At 37.3% G+C, this 24892-nt stretch overlaps 2 long non-coding RNA genes across 3 annotated transcripts; both read left to right on the top strand.

Moving 5' to 3' along the window:
• The first annotated feature begins 2201 nt into the window (after window positions 1-2201).
• On the top strand, window positions 2202-3823 carry LOC148768446 (uncharacterized). Of its 2 annotated transcripts, XR_016032841.1 has the most exons (4): window positions 2202-2371; window positions 2478-3171; window positions 3331-3434; window positions 3616-3823. It is a non-coding gene; the product is annotated as an uncharacterized LOC148768446 (long non-coding RNA). The 2 variants fall into 2 exon arrangements; XR_016032840.1 differs by having other exon boundaries at window positions 2202-3171.
• An 11180-nt stretch (window positions 3824-15003) lies between these two features.
• On the top strand, window positions 15004-16312 carry LOC105964392 (uncharacterized). The gene is made up of 2 exons (XR_001173355.2): window positions 15004-15792; window positions 15943-16312. It is a non-coding gene; the product is annotated as an uncharacterized LOC105964392 (long non-coding RNA).
• Window positions 16313-24892: the final 8580 nt, after the last annotated feature.

The following is a 24892-nucleotide window of genomic DNA, read 5'->3' as shown; positions in this document are numbered from 1 at the left end:
CGTACCTTTGCGCTTCCAGCGAAATTAAATAACAACATATATGCTAATTAATTTAACCGAATTTAAATCAATTAACATGCTCGCGTTTAAACCAAATAACATGCTTGCAATGATTTAAAACGATTACACATAATCACATAAAATCATACGAAAGCAAACATGAATATATATAGCGTTTAAACGAAACAAGAACTTCGAGTTCGTGTGTTTACCTCTTGAAGCGTGAGGCAGGAGCGCTAAGCAAGTCGAGATTGCTACGGAAACCAATCCGTACAATCGGGGCAGCAGCGGTGCAGCGGCAGCGGCGGTGAGACGGCCACGGCGGCGCGTGAATCTCACGCGCGGTCTTCCGGGGCGGCGCGTGGGGCAGCGTGCGGCTTCGGCTCGTGCGCTGCTCCTCGATTCTTCGATCTTCGGTCTTCCTCCTCTTGGATTTCACCTCGTATACTTCGATCTACTAAACACGTGGCACTAGACACGTAATAGTTAGAAAAACGGAAGAAAAAGAGAAGGAAAGAAACTACCGAAACAATCGGCCGATGAACGGCCGATTCCGGTGAAGCTCCGGCGACGGCGCCGGTGACGGCCGCGGGGAGAGGGCAAGAGAGAGAGGGAGAACGGCTGCTAGGGTTAGGGTTTTTCACTTGTGTGTGCAAGACCTATAAATCTTGTATTTATAGTGTCTTGCATAAAACCCTAGCGGGCTTAAGTTGGACCGGGCCCAACAGCTTAAGTTCGCTAGTACTTTTACTTGCTCGTTTCTCTCAATCCAATGACCGAAAAATTGCAACGATTACATTTTCGGAATCATTATAAAGTCCTCGTCATTACGAGTGTCAATTCTCATTTTCCAACTTTCTAAAAGTGGAAACCCTAGTTCAGTGCACTTTCTAAATTTGGAAACTTCCCGATTTAGAAAGTCCACTACAACTTTCGCCTATTCTTTTCCTTTTCTTATTCTCATTCGTAATTCCAAATTACGAATGTTGGACTCAATCGTATTGACTTCCAATTATGCAAAGATAAACTATTTTATCTCTGACCGTTTATTCAAAGATCTCATGTGCACGAGCAGTGTGACCCTCGATGGTTCAGGTGTAAGCTAACCGTGGGCCCACAACTCTTTGTGGTCAAAACTCGTCCCTTAGAGTTACGATTAAGATGAAGCTCGTTTCACCTTAATCACCCAACGAATCAAGATTGGCGTCTAGCAACTACGCGTCATGATTCCCTAGATACAAATGAAGTGCCTGCAAGAACCTTCAGATATAGTTAACGTACAGTACGGTCCCTTCGATTCATATGTCCCGATTGAACTAGAGGCATTGGTTCATCGAGACCTCTTTATATGTTCAATGACGGTGCGATCGTTCTAAGTGTTGTAATCGTCACGTGCATGACTTAGAGAATCGAATTCTCTAATCATCACTTAGTCAGCTCTGGCCAGAGACTTAGAATGATTACAAACTTTCAGAACACACAGGACATCCAAGACTATTCTAGCGATCGAATCCCCGACTACAATGCACAGACCTCCCACTAGATTTCGGACTGCACGAACACTGGCCCTTGGGATGGTCCTCGGTGGAACTCAGGGACAGGTCACGATACAGCTGGTCCTCTAGTGAAGTCACGGTGATGTCTAGGTCATAAGGACTAATGGTGTACAACTATACCATAGATATCTCTACTCGATTATTGGGAACCACTTAGAGATTTCTAGGGTGAGGGAGTTCAGTGAACTCGTCAACTTACGAGCACCCACTTATGTATGCCGATATCACAATACCGTTTACTGATGAGATGCAGTACACATACACTAAGTGCTAGTCTTAATGGGAAAGGCCGATATCCTCATTAGTGGCGTAACCCTTCGACTACACTACTAGAAAAATAACTTTTAATGACACCTTAATGATGCAATGATATGACGCTTTAACAAAAACGTCACCACAACTAATCTATTATGACGCCATGAGTTAAACCCGCATTACTGGTTGAATATTTTATTTTGTACTTATTTTATTAATTCTTAAAAAATAACAAATATGACGCTTTTGTACTTATTTTGTCACAATAGACTCGTTATGTTGTGGCATTTTTTATCAAATGTCATGATATGTTTTATTAATCGTCCTTAATATACTAAAATATTTAGCGGCCAAATAAATCCACTATATTTATTTATTTATTAAGAAAAATCATCTTCTCCTCATCGAGATCTTAGGCTTTCGGCTGTAGAAATCTTAAACGCCCATTTTCCCCTATATCGGCCCCTCTTCTCTTCTCAATACCTAGATTCGCCCTCAAATTTTCTCCTTTGCCGCGGAATTGATTCTTAACGAAGTATATCCTATGAATCTCAGAAACGGTAAACCTAGATTTTCAGATTAGGATTTTATTTTTTCTTGATAAAAGAGTTGGATATGGATTTTTGGTGAATCGTCAAATTGACGCTTGTTCCCTTTTACCCATAGTTAGGCACACACAATGGAGAATTTCGATTTCGATTCGGTGGAAAGAAGATGGATTAATGCTGGTAAAATCTCTCTCTTTCTCTCTCTCCCTCTCTCTCTCTCGTAAAGTCACAGTACATTTATTTCTTGGCCTTCTTTATGTTTTTCCAAAAGATAGAATAGATTGGAATAGTCATATTGAAATCCAAGAATTTATTGGGGTGCGAGTGCAATCCAAGAATATATTAGCTTTCCGGTTAGGAAATAATTCTGAGGTTTTGATGCATGCTTAACATTTAAGGTTGGTTTTTCTCTAATGCTATATCAAATTTCGAGGGTTTGATTTGTATTTTTGTGAAGAGAATTTTTATTTATTATTATTTATTGCTATATGGAATTTTACCATGGCAGAAAGATAGTAACTGAGTGTTGTGTATGTATATTTATAGCTAATAGGTGAATGTGCTTGGTGTATTTTTATTAACTAAAGAAGATGTGGATTTGGACTACATAAAATGTGTTCCTATGCTTAGCTTTATCACTTTTTCTTTCAAAACAATGTGTTATAAAGTTATATGTATAACTTCTGATGATTTGATTGTATATGATAAGTTTCTTAAGGCAAAAGAGACATGAATAATTTGATATGCATTTGGAAATGCTGCGAATCTTGGGTCTGCTTGCAGAAGTCGTAAACTAGTTTCTCAAGGAGACTGTAATTCACATACATATATATAAATATATATAATATCTACGAATTGTTTCTCTTGAGTATGTTCTCCTTGTTGGATTATCAACAACTTTTATTGTAATTTACACTACTTTCAGATCGAAGCAAAGTTTGGTTCTTTTATTGTTATAATGATAATTTCAGGTTGAAGAAAGGTTTGGTTCCTTTATTCGAACAAGAAAATCGTGACTGAATCTGTTAAAGATGGTGTTGATTGCTCCAAGAATCTACAAAGCCAAGCACTACAGGTAACATTTTATAGATTTTATAATTGCCATTTTTATGTGTTTTTAATCGAAGATTTTGTAATGAGGTCCTGTTATGCAGCCTTAGTCCGTACATCATGTAAGTTCAATATATGTGCTTTTAATCTAAGGTTCTAATATTTTTTTTGCAAAGTGCAATCATTTTATATTTTAATTTCTGCAGTAACGGGAAGGAAGGGAATGACTTGTAAGACAGTAAGACTATATGCTCTAGAATATGTCAGATTTTTTTTTTTCAATCTTTCAGTCGCTTCATAACTTCATTCTACTCGTTACATTACTCTCATTAATCCCATTTATCTCGACTAGGACATCAAAAAGGTCATCAAAAGGCTGCAAAGTTCTTCTGAAGTGGGAGATGGAGGGATGTCGCAGTAACATGACAATCCGTTGAAAACCAGCCAGTCGAATTAGATGTAACAATTTAATTACACTATTAATAGGAAGGTTTCTTTTTTTATATTTTAAATTAGATTAGATGTGGAATAATTTTTATTTAAATAGTTATGTTATTTTGAACCATTGAAATGATTAACCTTCAATACAGAACACATTTTGGTGTATATGTCTGTAAATGTTTTTTTTTTGTTCGTTGATATTTAATTTTTTATGTTATGATGAGCAACAGTTTAATGTATATTAGATTGATGTAAAAACAAGTGTGAATTATCACATAATAAAGTTATTGGGACGTGTAACAAACAGAATTGAGAGCTTAATATCGTCATTATATATCTATATTGTGACGCTACAAAGTGTCGTAAAAACAGGTAGTTATAGCAGTTCAAAATTAATTACATGACGCATACAAGCGTCACAAAAAATCTGTTATCAGGACGCGTCAAGGCGTCGCATAGTGTGGCTGTTGAGACGCTCCTTCCGTCACCAAAAGATATTATGACGGCCACCTATGTGACGCTTTTGTTCGGCGTCACAACAACCAAAGCGTCACAAAAGGTCGATATAGTGACATTTTGAGGCGTCATAATAACCAGTTTTTGTAGTAGTGTAGGAACACGTTTAACAGTTATAATACTTGAGTAAATATCTCACGATCCTAACGATCAATTACTAGTACTTGTAATAACTGTAAGGACTATATCTATGCTTGTGACAAAGGGACAAAGATATAGAATGCCAAGGTGTTTTATCATTAATACGAATAAAGGTTCGTTTATTACAATAATAAATACGAAAGGCCACAGCCACATGTTGGCTTGTAGGTCACCTACTCTAACAGTTTTCACTAATTATCCCTTTTAAATGCGCCCCGAACCCCGAAATTTTAGTTAGCCCCCCTACTTTCTAATCCTGGCTCCGCCCCTGCCACCAACCGACTCATTTTGGTCGGGCCGATAATTTTAACCGATCCATGTTTAAATGGGTCGGGTATAGTTTTTAATTTACTAAAAAGTCGGTTGACCGATATTACCCGACCAACCGACTTTTTATTTTTATATATATTATATATTATTTTAAACTTTTCAGTTGTGACTTTGACTTCACTAAATTATTGGAAAATATTAAAACCTAATCTTAAATTACCCATCACCTTTCTAACTCTACGTCAGAAGCAGAAACCGTAACTACACATAAAAACCACTGCCGACATTTCTCTTGCAAGCCATAACCAATCATCGCCGCCGGCACCGGTGGGCTGCTACTTCCTCCAACTCTCCACCTCTGACCCTCTCTAGTTCTATTATCTTTTACATTCTACAGTCTAAAGGGCAAAACCTCAAGGCTGAGGGTTTCTTTTTTCATTTTTTCTCAAATTAAAATTGGGCAATTCGTCATTTGAATGATTCAAAATTTTTTTTTTAAAATACGAATGATTATTGGTTAGATTTTATGTTTCTCCATACTAATTGTGTTAAAAGAAAATGAAATTGAATATTCGTTAATCTTTATGTAATGATGTCAAATTAACTTGTGTGTGTTCCGTGATGTGTGTGTAAGAGAGAGAGAGAGACAAGTGTAATTTTTCTTAATCTCTATGTACAGACTTTCCATTTTTTTTTTTTAACTCTGTGATGTGTCTGTGTGTTCTGTGATGTTTGTGTAAATTAATTTCCATATTTCTAATAATTAGAATATTTCAAATTGTAGAATGACGAGCAGGGGCGGATTCTTTCAAGGCCATGGAGGGACTGTCGCCCCCCCACCCCCCTTGATTTTTTTAATTAACTATATACATATATAATTTATTATTTAAAATTTAGGGTTAATATTGAAGACACCCCTCAAACCAAACATAATTAGATGTGGGGCACAACCTCAAATAGAATATTTTTACTAAATCCTTATTTGAAAATTTAATTTGACCCACATCCTTTTATTTTTATTTAACCCTAAAATACCCTTGATATACCTAATAAAAAACCACGTTTCTCTATTTTTTTCTCCCCACTCTCTTTTTATCCGCCGCCTACCCTGGCTCGCTCTCTTCTTCAACCGCCCCACACCTTTCTATTTCTTTTCTCTCTTTCTGTAGTGGTGCTCTCTTTCACATCGAGAGGATATGTTAGAACTGGGATTGACGGCGACGGCGCCGAGTTTTGCTGTCGAGAATGATAGGCGGCAGGAGGATGAGGCGGCGAGTGGCGAAGAGGATGACGGGTTAGAGACTTATATTTTCTATTCTTTATCAATCCGTGTTCTGTGTTTTCTCTGTATGTTCTGTTATGTATACTATTTTGCATGTTCAATATTTATTTTAACAATAAAAAATTCTTACCTGTTTTCATTCTCAATATTTTTTTAGCACTGAGATTTTAGTCTTCTTGTTTGATTAATATTAATATTAAATGGAATATTCATATTCAGCAGGAAAAAGAAAAAAAAATATAATGTTGCTGGATGACGAGAGGCGCAAAATCCAGTACACAATAGAGTACGCGTTATTTGCTATAGTGTACAACACTCTGGAGCCGGATCCTCCAGGACAGTCGGTGTTCGAAATAATGCAGAATTGTGGAGGTGAGTACAAGAGCATACCAATTCCGGTGCCACACGATTGGAAGCCTTGCCTTAAAGCGGCCCAACGGATGGTGGAGCAGCCGTGTTGTCGTCAATTGAAAGAACATGTTTTGTAGCCGCACCGTACGTGTTGTACAGGATAACTTGAGCGCAAGGGCCAATTATATCCGCTACCTAGGGAGAGCTAACCGCTACCTCTTCAAGGCTCGCCTTTACATGAATGACGCTTGCGTTGAAGAAGATAGGGCTGGAGAGAAGAAACAAACTGAGGCTATGGAAGCAAAATTAAGGACAACTGATGAAGAAGATAGGGCTTGGCTGCTAGGATTTCGTTGCGGCTGCGTTTACTGCTGGCCGAATGAGAGTTGTTCGCAGCTAGGGTTCGGAATAGTATACCGTAGTAAATCATAGTATACCATAGTACACCGTAGTACACCATAGTATAACCATAGCAGACTGTTGTAGTGTATATATATGAACAGACAAAGAATGTGTCAAAGTGAAGTTCATGTTTCAGAAGCCTATAAACGACGATAATGACTACGGTAAAGGTAACTATAGATGTATCGATAGAAGATAAACTAAAAATAAAAAAAAATAAAAAAAAAAAAAGAGAAAAACGTGTAAATTGAATTATAAAAAAAAAATAATATATTTTTTTTTTAATTTTCAATATTATGTATAAAAAAAGAAAAAAACAACGAAGTTTGTTTATAATAGTCTATAAAATGCTAAAATAAAGAATGAAAGAGAAAAAAAGACCATTGGGTATTTTGTAAAAAAAATTAAAAAAACGTCAGACGAAAAATAAAAATATTAAATGTAGAATAAAAAAATAATTAAGGTAGTTTAATTACTTAATAAAAAAATTAAATTTGTTAGTGGAGGGGCATTTTGGGAATGAATTTTATAAAGGATGTGAAACAAATGTTTAGTTGAACTTGTCATTTAGTTCTAATAAGTTTTGTTACTAGGGACCTATATCTCAAGGCCCCTAAAATTTAACACAGGTCCCAAAATTCTTCAAAATGAATTACAGCTCCTAGACCTGCTACCAAAAAAACAAATGACAAATTGCAAATTCTCACTATTAAATAAATTTTAGATGATTAACTAATGAGTAATATATTTTTCTTTCTTAATCTTATTTACTTTAAAAAAGAACATAGTTTTAAAATTAGGAAATAATCATCAAAAATAGTAATAAATTTTCCAATAGGCAATAGGTTTCTCTTCTTTTTACTATATATCTTCTCTTCTTCTCCACACAATCATCGATTTACATACCATTAGAAACTCTTAAGACAATTAACAAATTCCGTTTCATTATCTCTCCTTTTAATCTCTAATTTTTTTCTCATTCTTTAATTGCATGTTAATTTTTTGTTGAATTATCTTAACGAGTTACGTGATTTTAATTTTAATATTTAGGGGTTGTTTATATCTGAATCTATAGGCTTCTTTGACATTTAATATTGATAGGGTCGATTGTTCTAATGTGTTTACATCAACCCAAACCATTGAAAAATAATACGATTCATGTAGATCAAATAAATGTAGATTAAATTATCTACATCTATTCATTACTTTTTTTTTTTTTTACTTTTCATTATTTTTATCCGAAGCCTACCCCCCCCCCCCCCCCCCCCCCCCACTTAAATGTCTCACGGTCCACCCCTGGAAGCCGGCCTCTGAATCTAAGCACCAAATCTGTTTTTTTTTTTCTTTTTCTTTCACTGTGGTCGATATCGGTTGATAATTTGCAACCGAACTATTTTGGCAACCGACAAAGTCGATTTCGTTACCCGACTCATATATGTCGGGCCGGTAATAGTTTTACATTTTGGCTATAGTCGGTTGGCCGGGTCGGGCCGATAATAGGGCGATATTCAACTGACCCGACCCATGAACAACCCTAGTCTCTTTGGGAAGCAAGGGCTATCATTAGCACGCTTTTTAAATTCTTTTCACACTTTTTCCTAAATAAAATTAATCTTTCTACAATATTTTCAAAAACTATCCTAAAACCAATTCAAATATTTTTCTCCCTAACAAACATGATTTTGCCGGTACATCAAAAAATATTTTCACTAAAATACAAGCTAAAATCACTTAATCTTTCACTATATTCCCTCTCATAACAATTGTTTGGGAAGACTAAGAGGAGTTATGAGTGACAAGCTTATATCACTCATAACTCCTCTTAGTCATCCCAAACAATTGTTATGAGTGATATAAGCTTATACTTAAAAAAAAAAAAAAAAAAAAAAAAAAAAAAAAAAAATAAGAGAGAGAATGATATAAGCTTAAAATGTAGCGAGTTTGTGGGCTTGTGAGGCGGTATGCTTGTAATATAAATTGACACTTTGGACGTCTTGTGCTATTTATTAAAATAAAAATTTCCAATCAATTTTTTTTCACAATCCCTTATAATATATCTTCCAAATATTCCTAAATATTTTTATTTGAGATAAATCTACCAACTCTCCCCGGCATGTTCAACTCCGTCCCATGGTGGTCAACCATCTCCAGACAAGTCAACTTGATGATGCTAATAATATATCACTTTAAGTAGTTGAGATAGAATGTAATGGCAGAGCAAAGCGGATTACAATTCACGTGCTAGATGGTCCTGAGATACTTGGGAACAGAGAACACGTGAACTAGGCCGGGGATTGATCCGGCGGAAATCCATCCGGCGCTCAAATCAGACATGCGGATAGTGAAGTAGTACAGAGAATACGAATTATAGTATTGCTCAGATAACAGGGCATACATTTAATAAATGAATCAGATAATTATTTATACCTTGTCGATTGAGCTGAGGTTAATTTGTTGGGCCAAAACCTTATTTGAATGTGATTGGACTTTCGTAATAGTATTCTTCTAAATCGGGTTCGTGGCCCAGGTAGAGAGATTGTAGACTTATTGGGCTGACACAATAAGGCATATCATTGGCCCCCCACTCTCGAGTCGATGTGAAAGCCAAGTCGAAAAGGGTACCGGATCGTGTCGAGAGTAGATCGGTGTTGTAGTGTTCTGTTAATCGTTGGCGTGGCGTGGAGGAATAATAATTTTTATTTACCCATTGGAGAGAGCGCGCGATTTGGTGGAGCGCGTTGCAATCCACGAACGATTTGGTAGAGCGCATTGGAATCCGCGAGCGATTTGGTGAGGCACATTGGGATTTGTGCGTGATTAGGTGAGGAGTGACGCGCTATTTGATGATGTGGGGAAGCGCGTGCGCGATTTGATAGGCCCATGGGAAGGTGCACGGGCGCGTGCGTTGAACGCGCGGAGAGAGAGAGGGAGCGCAGGCGCGTGCATTGCACGCGTGGAGAGAGAGGGTGCGCTATAACGCTATGCGCGTGAGACGCACACACGCGTCGAGCGCGCAGGCGCGTGGCCGCCATACGCGTACTGTGCAAAGGTGTGCACGATTTATTTTATTTTATTCTTAATTTTTTCTGCACGAACTAATTGAGGCGCACGGTTTGCGATTGCGCGGCTGCCGCGCGCGTGCTGTACACGCGTTTGTCTTCTTTTTTTTGGAAGGGCACGTGGCCCGAGGGGTACGAAATTGTAAGTTCTTTATTTTTTCTTCATACTTGGAGTGTATGGGTTTGCCCACTACTATTTCATTTGACGTTTATATTGTATGACATTATCAATGGTTTGACGCGTTGCTTGTATGTGTTTACATTTAGCATTGTGCGTGATGTACTTGATGAGGGGATCTGTCTCTCAAGATATTTGATGAGGATCGTGCCCCTTGTTAGACCTCATGGGTTGTAAGTATGTTAAGACTATGGTCACGTTTTAAATGTAGGACTCAATGAAGACATATAAAGAAGTTTATGAAATCAAGCTGGCCAGGATATATAGATCATCATAACATCTCTAAGTGTTCTCGGGGTTAATGTTAACTTGAGCTGATAATTGTGTAGTGAAAGAGCAATAACTCCGAGAGTAAGGGAAAGAACTTCCTTTATTTATTGATTGAAAATGTGAATGTTAATAGCCTACTTGAGGAGAAGGGAAATAAACATGTAGGCAGCGGATCGCTCGAAATAACTAAACTTTTACTAAGTAGATGATGTAGGTGTTTCGTTCAATTAATGTGGGAGGGGAGTGGATGCATTTCCTTAGGGTACGATAGCCCCCCAGTTTAGAATGATGCGATCGCTAACTATGTTCTCGGATCGAGAGGCTCCAAGTGTCATTGACATCATTGGAAGTCCAGGGAGGTAGAAGGAGATTGTCCATGAGATGTCGACAATTGTCATCGATCATTTCATCGTCGGTTGTCGAAGTGATTTTCATCTCTTTTCCTCTTGGGAGTAGCGAGGGCTGAAGCTTCTTCGATGTGCACGTGTTTCCCAGCGCGACTTAATAACTCCTCCAGAGTGGCTGGAGGTCTTCTTGCGATAGATTCCTTCAATCTACCTTGATTCAAGTTTTGTTGAATGATTCCAGAGAGCATGCTTCCTCGTACGTTAGGAACTTCATGAGCTGCCTCTACAAATCGTTAAATGTAGTTGTGGAGAGTTTCGCGCTCTCTCTGGGTGATAGTGAAGAGGTACGCGGGAGTCTTAGCGTACTCTTTGTTGATAGCGAAATGGTTGGTGAAGCGATCTGTCAGTTAGGTGAGAACTTCAATTGACACAGTGGACAAGGGATTGAACCAGCTCAATGCTCGTTCGGAGAGCGTTGCGCGGAATATCTTGCACATTGCCGCATCAGTTGGGCCATATAGATCTGCCATGGCATAGGACTTTTCTAGGTGCTCATGTGGGTCACTAGTTCCGTCGAACTGCGGTAGACGAGACCTTTACCCGTTGGGGTAGTATCTCATTGAGTATTGCGACAGTGAATGGATTGCGTCTTATTGGAGGTATTGCCCTTCCACCAATATGATTACCTATGTGGGGAAGGTGGTTCGAGCAAGATATCCGACTGTTAATTTCATCCTCTCCACCATTATACGTAGCAGCTCGTTGGCGAGAGGCGTTGCCACTTGGAGGTGAACGTGGGTCTTGTAACCCAGTTCGTGCATGATGGCGATGAGTAGATTGTTGCATCCGAGACCTAGGGTCTGAGGTGGATATGTTAACGGGTGGCGGTGGAGGTCGTTGTGCCACGGGTGGAGCTGCAGGGGGGAGCGTTCACTCCCGTTGTGGCGATGTATTGTGCCACTGCTTCAGTGGCAGCACGAGCTGAAGCTTCCGCAATCATGTGTCCGAGAGCCTCTTCAGTTATCTGAACCGTTCTATGAACGCTGAGTGGTGAATCCTGCGGGGGATTTATGTGGACATCACGAGATGGATCCTGGTTACGAGGAGGAAGTGGCAAGCCAGAGCCTCCACAAGGTGGGAGGTTGTTAGCATTGTCACGTTCTCTCCGAGTAGATGACTCAGGGACATCATGCGCGCTACGTGATCTTGTATGCCTTCCCACAGACGGCGCCAATTATGATGATGCTAATATTACATCACCTCAAGTAGTTGAGATAGAATAAGCTGGAAGAGCAAAGCACTACTCACGTGCTAGATGGTCCTCAGATACCTGCGAACAGGGAACACGTGAACTAAGACGGGGGTTGATCCGGCGGAAACCCCTCCAACGCTCAAGTCAGATGTGCGGATAGTGAAGTAGTTGAGAGAATACGAATTATAGTATTGCTCAGATAATAGGGGCGTACCTTTAATAAATAAATTAAATAGTTAATTATACCTTGTCGATTGGGTAAAGGTTAATTTGTTAGGCTCAAACCTTATTTGAAAGTGATTGGACTTTTATAATAGTGTTCTTCTAAATCGGGCTCGTGATCCAGTAGATAAAAAAATTGTAGACTTATTGGGCTGAGCCAATTAGGCATATCACAACTAATACCAAGTTCACTAATATCAAATCGAATCATACCAAGACTATTAATACAACGTCAGCTAAATTATACCAAGACTATTAATACAAAGTCAGCTAAATTTTAGTTAGTTTTTTTTATTTAATCTACTAAATTATTTTGTTCGTAAACTAATTATTTAGTTAGCCGATTGAGTTTTTTACTTAGTCGAATGAGTTTTTTTGGTTAGTCGACTAAGGTATTTTAGTTAGTCGACTAATTCTAATTATCAAAAAACAAACAATGTTTGGAAGTTCTATGTTCAATTGCATTAGTCAATTTAACTATATTGTTGGAATCGAAAAATGGTTGAACTCAAAAGAGACGAACTCTGTAATCTCGATCATGTAACCACAACTCTCAAGACTTTCAATCATCTTTTGTATATCCCAGATTAATAATTCTCGAATAACTGTGGACATATTTCTTGGAAAGTTATAAAACTATAATCGAGAAATTGAGAGAGAAAGAAAAAGGGGAAAAGAAAAAAACCAAATTTTGCATATATAGGATACTAGAAAGAGTTATACAAGAAAAACAACTAAGATCATCTTCCATAAGTTATAGTAGTGGCCAAAAATTGAGTCACACGACACAAGGCCTCAATTTCGTTCCTCTCTTTCCTAATTTTTCATTGGTTGAATTTTATTTTTCTCAACAAATGCAAATATATAATCCATTGGCTATAACATGGACCAAATGGAAAAATACGAGCAGTGCTTCCAATAATCAAATTAAATTTCAACTTTTAAAAGAATCAATCTGATTTAATTAAGTAATTATTGATTCCATGGTAGGATAATTATTGCACTCAAGTCCATATTCTTAAATGTTATATTTGAGCTCCGGTTATTCATTATTTGAAATCTCTCATAAAGATATTCTATAGCCACCAAATAATTTATTCACTCATAAATAACCATATGATATATATTATTCTAAGTGATCTTACCCGCTTAACTTATTTGAGTATGTCGGATCAAAATTCACCTAGCCAGAAATTGACGTGAGCAAAAATCATAAGTTATTTTGAGTTCAGGATTTCTTTCGATAAATAATTCCAACTAAATAATTAATGCCTCCACCCAACGCATTGACTCTATATAGGAATATCTCGCGTTGTGACATCAAAGTAGAGTATAGGGTTAAATACGAATTGCAGCCATGTACTATCGCCAGTGTGGCAAATACCCCTATGTACGATAAAATACGACAAAGTGCCCATGCCGTTAAGTTATGTTAAAGAATCCGTCATTTTCCAAAAATGACCGACCATTGCACTAAATGTTGGACAATTTCGGATGAAAATACCCCTCCGGCTATGTATTTGTACTCAATTTATTCCCAATTTTTTTCATGTTTATTTCTTCCCTAATTTTATTTTCCACAACTTAAAAATTTCACCTAAATTTTGTGAAAAAAAAAATTATATTCTGAAAATTATTTATAATTTCCTTCAATTTATGAAATTATGCAATTTTGTTCCCATCCAAAAAATATCACCCAAAATTTATGAATTTCTTTTATTCTTTATAATATACTTAAATTCTTTTTAAATTTATGAAATTTTAATAATTTATTTTCAGCCCAAAAATTCTTGATTTAAAAGGCCTCTCATATTTTATTCTCAAAATTCATGCATTTTATTTTTCATGTCCAAGCATATTTTTATCATATAAATTTAAGGAAATAAAGTATCGTATCATATTTTTCACGTCCAAACATATTTTTATTATATTTTTCATGTCTCAAAATTCATGACATATTTTTTCTAGAACCAATTGTCGATGCACCCTGATTGCTACGTAATAAAGTAAAAAAATTAACCAAGTAATAACGTAAAAAAAATGTTTATTTATATCATATAAATGTAAGGCTAAAAAGGTAACTACACTATATAAACTAATGGTATTAGAGATTTGATAGTTGACCGTTAAGGTGAGGGGTTACTTTGTCACATTTTGTAGTACAGGGGGTAAATACGAGATTGGTGATAGTACAGGGGTGCTTGTATTTAACCCTAGAGTATACTATAAACGTGTGCACTAAATATCGAAGGGTTAAAAGAGTAAGTAATTTGTTGATAACTATAAATAATCTAGTTCCAATTTATCAGCGATGAAACAATTATTTCATTATATTCAGTTGAACACATGTTAAAGGTACTAGCATAATAAGTCGAAACAATAACTCTCGAGTTATTCTTTGTTTAGCGTAATCAAGCTTGATCACTTAAAAATGTTCCATTATATTGTTATAACCAAATCAGCACACCATCTCGAATAATATTATATCATAAGACTCATGCAATTAATCAAATAAATACATCAAATACTCTAATGCATATTCTCGTAAAATAAAAAATATATAATAAAACTATGTAGATAAAAAGCAAACTTTTATGGGGTTGTCTAGGGCCCGAGAGGGGTTGTACTTCTCGGACCGAAACGACTGAATCTTGTGCATAGAAAATATTTAATGAATATTTATAGCCGTTGATTTGAAGTACGACCTAGTACGATCCAATAAGAACCTATGAATTTATAAATTAAAGTACGAACATAGTAAGAATAGGTCATACACACATTTTACTGTGTTTAAATTACTTTATTGCCCTTATATATACATCAAATCAATTAATTTAAAAGAACCATTAATTCAATTTATTAATAAACGTAAAAGGAACTACAAGTTGTCAAAACTTTTCCCAAATCAAAATTCTCATCCCTAGTCGCCATCGGACATATTTCTTCATCAATCTCATTGTCACCGTCGCCAAACTCAACCTCACCCTCGTCGAATTCCCTGGTAGTGCACAGTAGGCACAACGCGAAGACGCTCAACCGCAGGCCACCGCATTCGAGGTAACAGAGTTAATATTGGTGGGAAAGCGTGACTTCAAGCATTCGGCAGCCATGGATCCACCTCGCACCTTCGTTTCCGCCACTTTCACCTTCTATCTCTTGCCCATTCTTATAACCTCAAACTTCCACCTTTACATGCATGCACATACACAGTTAAAATAGATAGTCCACATATTTTTTATGTTTATTGTATATTCAACTGGTTCAATAGAAATATCACTTTTTTTTTTCTATCTTCATACGGCTATATTACTCTGTTTTCCTCATTCTGAACACTCCTATGTTCAATATTATTTTTTTAAATTTTAATTGAATTGCAAATTTACGATTGCAAGAGGGTAACTTACAATTTAGGAAACAAGTTTGTTCTCTTATGATAATAAAGTATTTTCTCAAATTTTAGACTTTTGTTGGGACATAATTCCAATAATATCTAGTTAATAGCCAGTAAATTCTATGTTTAAAAAAATATTTGGTATCTCTTACTCTTGTTGTAAATTTCTTGATTCTTCTTTTTGGTTGGCTGGTAAAATTTGTAATCCTTATGAAGGGTTTTTGCAAGTTAAAGGCTTCTGCAGACGGATCTCTTCAAAAGGTGTACAATTGTTCCCAATTCACATATTTTGCTCATATGGTGCATTATAGTATAGAAAAAAAGTATTTGCTCTGTTACTTTTTGCTCAAGTTAAGTTAGTTTAGCATTTTTTTTCAGTTTCATGTTCTAATTTTTGTCATAAATTCACAGGATAGTAGCTTCTTTCACAACTACAGAATTCGATGTTAGTCTTGGTGCACGAAAACAGAAATAAAGAGAGAAGAAGACTTCTCAGAAGATATATAATTTCGATATGAATTCACCGCAGAAACCCAGGGGAATGAGGATTGAAAGCTATAGAAAACATGGATGTGGATTCCAAATGATGGGCTTTCTTTGAAAAATCGCACATACTTTTTTTGTTTTGTTTTTTTCTTTCCTTTTTCTTTACCCTGATTATTCTGAATAGTGTAGAAATCTGAAATTTGCTCTTTGATTTATTCTTGGGAGGTGGAAATTGTGAGCACGGTATGGGTGTTATAGTGATCTAGTTAGTGAAATTTTGCAACATATGCTCTCATTCATCCTAATTTTTATCATTATTGATATTTAACATATTATTATAATCCCATCAAGAAATAGGTGTTATAATTAATATTTAATCTCATATCATAATATATCATCCAAAGACTAAGCCACACATGACACACCAGAAAGTTGAACAAAGATATTCATGACATGGATGCCAGGGGTCATATGTCCCTAAAGGCAGAGAAGGCACTGCTGCAAGGTCTTTCACCGGAAATTATTTATTTAGGCATATTTTTATCTTATGCGAAAACCTCAATTTAAAGTTATTTCATTGTTTTTGGTTTGCTCTTGTACAGTTGTATATCTTTTCTAATTTTTTGATTTTGTTGGCATTAGTTGGTGGAGAGAGAAAAAATATTGCTCAGTAAGTTTTGATAAAAAAAAAAAAAGAAAAAAAAAAAAGATGATTAGAGTTTACAGTAAATTAAAGAAGAGAAGAAGATGATAGCGTAAGATTTGTATTTTAATTAAAGATTACGATCGTTTTTAATTATAAGCAGTGATCGAATTTTACTTATTAATTTTAATACTCTTGTTTTTGGAAAAATCATTAATATTTTAATATTTAATTAAGTTTTAGTTTTAAGGGTATTTATGTAATTTTAATAGTAACCCATGCTTCGTACTTTTTTTAGTGAGGTTCGTACTAATCATACGTGTCACATTTTTATTGGTTGATGTTCAATCGTTTGGGTCGAGTAGTACAAACCCTCTCGGACCCTAGACAACCCCAACTTTTATAGGCTATTATCCCAACAAAAGATGGTGGAGAAGAAAAAAGGCGGAGAAATTGAGGCACTGGACTAGAAATTTCAAGGGTCGAAGAAATGATGGAGGCCAATGTCTGAAAAAAAACACGGAGAATGGGGAAAATGGAGAATTTTCTATAAGTTAATAGGTAACACAATCATTTGAATTCCAGTCGAACCCCACGAGCTCCATCTCCCCTTCTCCTAAACCCAAATCCAGAACAACTAAGTCCTCCACTCGGCCACCTCCCAAATCGAAACCAAATGATCATGGTGGGTCCCCACACCTATGTGATCCAACCCTACCACCAGAATCCTCACTTCTTTGTAAGCCCACCTTCAACAGCAAGGATGTTGGTGGATCTGGCACAAGAAAGAGAGCCATTCGTCAGGGGAAGAGAGTATCAGTTCCGAATGATCCTCCTCCCACTAAACAGTCCAAACGGCCCGGGGCCATTCACGACCTCGTTGTTGAACCCAAACGACAATTCCATTCCGATTCCAGGCATGATAGGGTCCTCGTCCCGAACTTACAACCCTCCACACACCCAAATGAGAATCCTTTCATGGAATAGTCGAGGAGCCCACAGGCCTGATTTCGTCAATTCGGCTCGTGCCTTAATTAACCGTTACAACCCCCATGTGTTTATCGTCCTCGACACTCGTATGCATGCTGATCGGGCAGCAGCTATTATACCACGGCTGCCTTTCACTGACCATATAGTTGTTTCTGCGCTTGGTTATGCAGGTGGGATGTGGGTTCTATGGACTGGAAATCTGGTGAGCGTTCAGCAGGTTCGTGTTTCAAGCCGCACTATCCATGCAATAGTATCCATGAACCCAGGAACGCAACCTTTTGCGCTTTCAGCAGTGTACAACTACCCGCAACCAAACCGCCAAGTCCAGGTATGGGAAGATCTTTTAAACTTCGCTAAATCAATATCCATGCAATGGGTTGTTCTCGGTGATTTTAATAATATTCTATCCTTAAATGAAAAAAAAGGTGGTAACACCCCATCTCTTAAAAGAATTACAGAATTCAGTGATTGTATTAATGCATGCGGTCTCATGGATTTAGGGTTCTGTGGTCATCCTTTTACATGGAATAATCGTTGTTACGGTAAAAACTTTATTTGTGAAAGATTAGATCGCGCTCTTGGTAATGTTCTATGGATTAATAATTTCCCAAACTCTAAACTATACCACCTAACGGCTAGCTCTTCCGACCATTCACCCATCATGCTGGACACTCATGAAACTCTTCCTGTATTTAGAAAACCGTTTAGATACGAGATTGCCTGGTCTATGCATGCTGATTTTATAAATGTGGTCACTGATATCTGGAATTGTTCGCCTCATAATAAGAATCACTCGTTTATGCAAAAATACTTCATTTTCAAAAATAAATCTATTTGGTGGAAAAAACACATCTACGGAAATCTAGATAACCGCATTAGCGATAAAACGAATGAGCTAGATCATATCACCGAAGCTCTTTACTCCAACTATAACACCCTGCTGCACAATAAAGAATCACAAATCAGAAATGAGCTTAACCAACTCCTTCAAATGAAAGAGATTTATTGGAAACAAAGATCTAGAATTAATTGGCTTAAGCATGGAGACCAGAACACTAAATTCTTCCATTCGTATGCTTCTAATAGAAGACACATTAATTTAATTCAAAGCATTAAAACCGAGGAGGGTAACTGGATCTATGATACTAACCAAATTATGATGCAATTTCAACTTATTTTCAAAAGCATATATGACTCACAATCCCCTATCCCTACTGCTTTTTTGCACACAAACATTCCTCACTTATCCAATGACGACAAAAAAAGTATTGAGCTGCAGATCACGGACCAGGAAATTGCTACTGCTCTTTTTCATATTGGAGCTGATAAGGCACCTGGGCCTGATGGTCTAAATGCCCATTTTTATCAAACATACTGGTCGATTTTGCAACACTCAGTGATCCCCCTTGTTAAGAATTTCTTCGTTAGTGGTAAACTTCCCAATTTTATAAACAGAACTAAAATTATCCTCCTTCCCAAAATTAAAAACCCTTACCTCATAAGCCATTTCAGGCCTATTAGCTTATGCAACGTCACATATAAAATCATCTCTAATATTCTTGTTAAAAAGCTTCGACCTTTCTTAGCTAAGATCATTGCCCCTTTCCAAAATGCTTTTGTCCCTAAACGGTTCATTGGTGATAATATTTTACTCGCTCATGAAATGCTTCACACGATGAAGAAAAGAAAATGCAAAGAACATAGCATGGCCCTTAAAATTGACATTGAAAAGGCATATGATAAACTCGAATGGAAATTCATAAAATTTGCTTTGCAGAAATATCAATTGCCTGATCTTTTGATTAACTTGATTATGGAATGTGTTCAATCAGTTTCCTTTTCCTTATCTATTAATGGGAATCAATCTCCCTATTGGAAACCTAAAAGAGGGTTACGACAGGGAGATCCCTTATCCCCATATCTTTTTATTCTATGCCTCAATGTTTTAGTTTACGAATTTGTCAATGCTAGTGCCCAAGGCAATCTTGATGCGTTAAGCCTTAGGAGGGGAGGGCCTAAAATTCCGATTCTATGCTTTGCGGATGATTGTTTCATTTTTATTAAAGCTAACCAGAAATCCATTGTTTTCACCAAAAACCTTCTGGACACTTTTGCTGCTGAAGCAGGCCAAAAGATTTGCTGGCAAAAATCCAAGATTTTTTTCTCTAAGAATATTACTAGCAATGTGCGGAAGTCTATCTGCCAACAGTTGAATATTGGTAAAGGAAAAGTAGGAGAAAAATATCTAGGTTTGCCACTTAACATTGACAGAATCACTAAACATACTTTTTTCGATATTGTTTCTAAGGTTCAGACTCGTATTAATTCATGGTATAACAAAACTCTCTCGTATGCAGGTAGACTGACCTTTATCAAGCATGTGGTTAACTCTATGCCTTTGTATTCTATGAATGTTTTCAAAATCCCTACCATCACTATTAACAGCATTAATAACATATGCAAAAAATTCTTGTGGAATGCCAAACCTAATAGTAACAGGAAAAGTCTTGTTAACTGGAAAACTGTATGTCTTAAACAGAAACATGGGGGTCTTGGTGTTCGTGACCTAAACCTTCTTAACAAAGCTGCGCTCCTCAAAATTGGTTGGAGAATCCTTCAAGGTTCTGATGAGTTATGGGTAAAGTGTCTTAAAAACAAATATTTTTCAAAAAAACAGTTCCTTGACATCCTAAAACCTAATAGTAACTGTAGTAATATTTGGAGGAACATATGTAAGATCATTCCTTTAATCAAAAACTGTTGTTTTTGGTCAGTGGGGAAGGGTCAAAATATTAATTTTTGGTATGATAAATGGGTGGATAACTGGACTATTGCCGAATATACTAACTTCATCCCTCATTATTTGTCGCATCTAAAAGTTTAAGATTTTATTGATTTCAAGTCTCTCTCGTGGAAAATTGATAGCATTGTTAGAGTAGGTGACCAACAAGCCAACTTGTGGCTGTGGTCTTTCGTATTTATTATTGTAATAAACGAACCTTTATTCGTATTAATGATAAAACACCTTGGCATTCTATATCTTTGTCCCTTTGTCACAAGCATAGATATAGTCCTTACAGTTATTACAAGTACTAGTAATTGATCGTTAGGATCGTGAGATATTTACTTAAGTATTATAACTGTTAAACGTGTTCCTAGTCGAAGGGTTACGCCACTAATGAGGATATCGGCCTTTCCCATTAAGACTAGCACTTAGTGTATGTGTACTGCATCTCATCAGTAAACGGTATTGTGATATCGGCATGCATAAGTGGGTGCTCGTAAGTTGACGAGTTCACTGAACTCCCTCACCCTAGAAATCTCTAAGTGGTTCCCAATAATCGAGTAGAGATATCTATGGTATAGTTGTACACCATTAGTCCTTATGACCTAGACATCACCGTGACTTCACTAGAGGACCAGCTGTATCGTGACCTGTCCCTGAGTTCCACCGAGGACCATCCCAAGGGCCAGTGTTCGTGCAGTCCGAAATCTAGTGGGAGGTCTGTGCATTGTAGTCGGGGATTCGATCGCTAGAATAGTCTTGGATGTCATGTGTGTTCTGAAAGTTTGTAATCATTCTAAGTCTCTGGCCAGAGCTGACTAAGTGATGATTAGAGAATTCGATTCTTTAAGTCATGCACGTAAGGATTACAACACTTAGAACGATCGCACCGTTATTGAACATATAAAGAGGTCTCGATGAACCAATGCCTCTAGTTCGATCGGGACATATGAATCGAAGGGACCGTACTGTACGTTAACTATATCTGAAGGTTCTTGCAGGCACTTCATTTGTATCTAGGGAATCATGACGCGTAGTTGCTAGACGCCAATCTTGATTCGTTGGGTGATTAAGGTGAAACGAGCTTCATCTTAATCGTAACTCGAAGGGGACGAGTTTTGACCACAAAGGGTTGTGGGCCCACGGCTAGCTTACACCTGAACCATCGAGGGTCACACTGCTCGTGCACATGAGATCTTTGAATAAACGGTCAGAGATAAAATAGTTTATCTTTGCATAATTGGAAGTCAATATGATTGAGTCCAACATTCGTAATTTGGAATTATGAATGAGAATAAGAAAAGGAAAGGAATAAGCGAACGTGTTAGTGAACTTTCTAAATCGGGAAGTTTCCAAATTTAGAAAGTCCACTGAACTAGGGTTTCCACTTTTGGAAAGTTGGAAAATAAGAGATGGCACTCGTAATGACGAGAAAATTATAATGACTCGGAAATTGTAATCGTTACAATTTTTCGATCATTGAATTGAGAGATACGAGCGATTAAAGAAACTAACGAGCTTAAGCTGTTGGGCCCAGTCCAACTTAAGCCCGCTAGGGTTTCATGCAAGGGACTATAAATACATGATTTATAACCCTAGCACAAACAACAAAAAACCCTAACCCTAAGCGGCCGATCTCTCTCTCTCTCGCCCCTCTCCCGCGCGGCCACCTCCGCCGTTGGCGTCGCTCCGTCGCCGGAAAACGGCCGTTCGTCGGCCGTTCTTGTTCGGTATCCTTTCTCCTTCATTATTCTTTCCGTTTTATTCTAACTATTTCGTGTCTAGTGCCACGATTTAGTAGATCGAAGTATACGAGGTGAAATCCGAGAGGAGGAAGACCGTAGATCGAAGAATCGAGGAGCAACGCACGAGCCGAAGCTGCACGCTGCCCCACGCGCCGCCCCGGAAGACCGCGCGTGCTCTACACGCGCCGCCGTGAGCTGCCACACCGCCGCTGCTGCTGCTCCATTGCTGCCCCGATTCTACGGATTGGTTTCCGTAGTAATCACGACGTATCGTTCGCTCCTACCTCACGCGTCAAGAGGTAAATACTCGAAACCCTAGTTTCGTTTTAGGGTTTAAATTTAAACTATGATTTCATGCTTACGTTTGTATGATTTTATGTGATTATGTGTAATCGATTAAATCGTTGCAAGCATGTTATTTAGTTTAAATGCGAGCATGTTAATTGATTTAAATTCGGTTAAATTTATTAGCATGTATGTTGTTTTTAATTTCGCTGGAAGCGCAAAGGTACGCAATTAATTGATTTAATTTATCGGGCATGTACTTGTGTGTTTTAAAGTCGTTTAAATCACGTAAAATTTTTGTTTTCCGCTGCGTATGCGTGCCCGAAACCCAACAGTGGTATCAGAGCTCGTTGCGCAATTAATTGCGTTCGTTTTAATATGCATGTTCGATTTATTAAAGTAGCGATTGTCGTATTATGTAATTGGGAGTTTTCGTAAGTTTAAAATATTTTTGAAATATTGTTTAGAATTTTTCCAGCTTTAAAATTGTTTAAAATTGGAAAATCGGATCTGAAATTATTTTAAAATGTCGGTTTTTAAATTATTCGGATCGAACCGGTCGAACCGGCCGGTTCGATGGTTATGTGCGTTTTGGTTGACCGAATCCAAGTGGATTCGGGTCGGTCAGACCGGTTCTCGGTCCCACTGACCCGGCCCACTGATTTGGGTCAGCTGGACCGGACAGAACCGGCCCGATTCGGTCCGAACCGGTCAGACCGGTTGGGCCGAACCGGTCCACTGAAAAAAAAAAAAAAAAAAAAAAAAAAAATTTATTTCAGATTTCTAAAATTAAGCTTAAAACAAATTGATTTTAATTTTTGGAAAATTATTTTCAATTAATCCCAATTAGATAATTGGATCGACAATCATCTATTTTAGTAAATAGGTGTTAGATTAATTAATTAATTTAAATTGTTAAATTGATTTCAATTAATAGAACACATATATAATATTGATTATTGTTCAACTTAATTACTAGTACCTCAACGTTATTTGAATGATTTATGTTAGTTGAGGTTCTATAATTATTTTGAAAACCCGATAATTAATTAATGTAATTAATTATATAGTTAGGTCGTATGTTCCTCTTAGGACAATATGCGCTTCCATATACCTTTAGAGAACATAGATGTAGGAATCACATAGACCAATCCAAACCTTCTGATGAGATAAAACTTTTAATAAAATCCCTCATTCTTAATTCAATTGAGAATCATTTCAAGCTATAAAGAAATACCCAATCTGTTGAGTTATTTCTTTCCTTCTGCCAACGGTTGGATTATGTGTAGCCCTTTACTATAGTGCAGTAAGCCGTGTTAGCGGGGAGTGCTATGGTAGAGTAAGCTGTAATTCAATTGACATAATGATGAAGGTAGCCATAGAAAAGGGTTATGTTGAATTAACGTGGTCGGCTAGATTAACTAGGGACTGCATTAGTTTGGCATAATCGAGTTCTATGAGCATCTTTGATTGGTAGGTTAGACTTGACACACGACGATTTTGATATTCGCGAGATTAACTTAGGTCATTATCAAGTGTGAGGAAAATTAATTTAGGGTCATATTGTGGATATGATTGATTGTGATCTACCTTTGGGCAAATATAATCGGGCTAGATTAACTACGGGTTATATTTGTCTATTGGACCTAAAGCCCATTAAGAAAAATCAGTTTTCTCGTTTGTCTACTAGAGGGAAGTGGAACTCGATAAAATTAGTGGGAGAACAATTAAATAACACAAGTCCAAACATTTAATTGTAACAATCATTTAACGCGAATCTCTAATAATCCTCTTCTCTATATGTCTCAGATGATCATGTCTAAGAATCCCATAATGTCAATCCTCGACAATAAACTCAATGGCCCTAATTACCTAGATTGGTTGCGTAGTCTTAAGCTTGTGCTAACTGTTGAGGGGCGTCTCTACGTTTTGAACGAGAGGCTTCCCGCCACTATACCTGCCACAGCGACTGATGCTGAAAAGGAAACTTATGAAGTTTGGAAGAAAGATGACACCCATGCTAGGTGCTATATGATAGCCGCCATGGAGCCCGCGCTTGCGAGGAAATATGAGTCTCACTTGCATGCTTTCGATATAAAGGCTCATCTCGATAGCATGTATAGTGAGAATATTAGGGCATCGAGATACGCTGCTACAAAGGAGTTGATCACAGCGAGATTGCGCGAAGGGGTTTCGGTCCACGAGCACTGTCTCAAAATGATCACTCTCCTTGAAAAGCTAGTGAATCTTGATGTCACCCTCCCGGCCGAGCTCTCGTTGGATTTGATCCTGTTGTCTCTTCCTAGTTCCTATGAATCGTTCATAGTGAACTTCAACATGAACAAACTAGATCCTCCCTTGGATGAGTTAATGAACATGTTGGTCAGCTTCGAGTCCACCATTAAGAAAGAGAAGTCTGTTCTCGTT

This window comes from Erythranthe guttata, chromosome 8, assembly GCF_056151865.1.
Source record: "Erythranthe guttata isolate IM_541 chromosome 8, IM_541, whole genome shotgun sequence".
Lineage (NCBI taxonomy): Eukaryota > Viridiplantae > Streptophyta > Magnoliopsida > Lamiales > Phrymaceae > Erythranthe > Erythranthe guttata.
Note: the sequence above shows the minus strand (reverse complement) of the source record. Positions and strands in the feature narration are given on the sequence as shown.